Here is a 2,485-nt window from a genome sequence, read left to right as displayed (position 1 = left end):
TGTGTGTGTGTGTGTGTGTGTGTGTGTGTGTGTATGTGTGTGTGTGTGTATGTGTGTGTGTGTGGATATGTGTGTATGCGCGCGGGTGTGTATGTGTGTGTCTCTGTGTGTACGTATGTGTGTGCATGTGTGTGTGCGTGTGTTTGCGCGCACGAACGCGTGTGTGTACGTGGTGAGTGCGTATCAACAGCAGCAGTAGCAGCAACGGCGGCGCCAAAAGCAGTAGCAGCAGCATCAGCAGCAGTAGTAGTACCAGCAGTAGAAACAGCAGCAACCCCACCAGCAACAGCAGCAGCAGTAGTAGTACCAGCAATAGAAATAGCAGCAACACCACCACCAGCAGCAGCAGTAGCAGCAGCAGCAGCAGCAGTAGCAGCAGTAGCAGCAGCAGCAGTAGCAGCAGCAGCAGCAGCAGTAGCAGCAGTAGCAGCAGCAGTAACAGCAGCAATAACAGCAGCAGCAGCAGCAGCAGCAGCAGCAAAATCAGGAGCAGCAGCAGTAGCAGCAGGACCACCACTACCAGCAGCAACAGTAGCAGCAGCAGCGGTAGTAGCAGTAAGAGCAGCAGCAGCAGCAGCAGCAGCAGCAGGACCACGAGCAGACTTTTTAGCGACTTTAGCAGACGTATTCAGCCACGTCTACGACACTCTAACGAGGCGCGCCTACTCATCCGTTAAATACTCTTCACTGTGCAAGTAAGCACCTGCCGTCACGAACGCCACACCTGCGGAAGTTCAATTCCTTCGCATCATCGCTAATATACGCATTATAAATCACGCGTCTCTCATTCCCGCCACCGCTCGTGTGCGAGCTTATAATGGGTCTATTATCTCTCTCTATTATCGTCTATATGTTCTAAATGTCTCTATACTACTACCTAATATACTACCTAATATACCTAATACTACTCTATTTAGCTACCTATAATGGTATACAAGCCTATAACGGGTCTCATTGTTCTAAAGGGTGCCGTAACGGAGATCGTTGTACGTGTCGTCAACAACGGGGCAAACAATCCGCCGCTGGTTCATTAGTCAGGTGGGGCGGCTTCCATAGCTAATCGCGCACGCTCGCTATATTAGCGCGCTCCCCCGGTTCTAGTGGGCAGCCGATATAACGATGCTGGTTACGTTGATTGACCGTAGATGAACAAAGACGTAACGACCGGATGGGTTGACAGTGCCATACAAATGTGTGCATGTTCTTACTCTCTTTCTCTCTATCTTTCTCTCATTCTTTCTTTCTCTCTCTCTCTCTCTTTCTCTCTCATTCTTTATTTTTCTCTCTCTCTTTCTCTCTCATTCTTTATTTTTCTCTCTATCTTTCTCTCATTCTTTCTTTCTCTCTCTCTCTCTTTCTCTCTCATTCTTTCTCTCTCTCTCTCTCTCTCTCTCTCTCTCTCTGAGAGAGAGAGAGAGAGAGAGAGGGGGGGGAGAACAGGCAGGCGTAGGCGGGTGTCCTCACTCTCAGCGTATTAGAGTGAGTTGTCGTGAGAAAAGAAAAATGATAGCAAAGAAAAAGGTTCCCCAAATCAAGAACACAGCACATAATCAGTGCTCCGACATGACACTACAGAAGAATCTAGTCCCATTACCTTTCACGTATACATATTCTGGTTCCGATTTAGAATCTCTCCTTGGTGGAAATGCCAGGTTACTGACTCCTACAAAGAGATACGACTAGACACGTCAAATATATCGATTCCCTGGATTTCCCTGATAATCAGATCGGTGGAGGAACACATTATGCTACCTATGTATAATTCCGCACAGACGAATGCGGCATGGCGTTGGGACCACTCTGGTGGGAGATATACGACGGATGGTTATACGCGTCGCACCTGCTATATGTCGGGATGTGAAGAGGTGCCCTCGCTTACAACCGCATACGAAAAACGCCGCGTGTGAAAATCCGGAAAAATCCGGCATTCAATGCATTTCGGAATCGATGCGGGCCGCGCTGATTGGCTGCGGCACCGATGACGTCACGGCAGAGCTGCGCTAGCCGCGGTCGGCTCGGTGGCTTCGGTTGCTATTTCGGCTTCTTCGAGTTTTCTGGCAGGATGTGTAATGCGGTGGTACGTACCGCGTGTGTGTGCACGCGTGCGTGCGTGCGTGTATGCGAGTGTCAAGCACGCACACTTGGCACTTCACAAATAGCTCGGTAAGTGTCGGTGCGACGCGCGTGTTCCCACGAGGACCGCGTCTCATTACAAATATATACACGCACGAACACACACCCTCGCTCGCTCGCTCACTCATATACACACATAATACACACACAAACATACACAAACACACACAACATACACCCACACAGAAAAACACACACACACACCAAAACACACACATAACAAAAACAGCAGCAACAGCAATAACAACAACAACAACAACAACACACACACGCATAATACACACACACACACACACACACACACACACACACACACACACACACACACACACACACACACACACACACACAC

This window comes from Priapulus caudatus, unplaced genomic scaffold (assembly GCF_000485595.1).
Source record: "Priapulus caudatus unplaced genomic scaffold, Priapulus_caudatus-5.0.1 Scaffold1069, whole genome shotgun sequence".
Classification (NCBI taxonomy): Eukaryota; Metazoa; Priapulida; class Priapulimorpha; order Priapulimorphida; family Priapulidae; genus Priapulus; species Priapulus caudatus.
The sequence above is the reverse complement of the archived record's forward strand: the minus strand, read 5'-3'. Positions refer to the sequence as shown.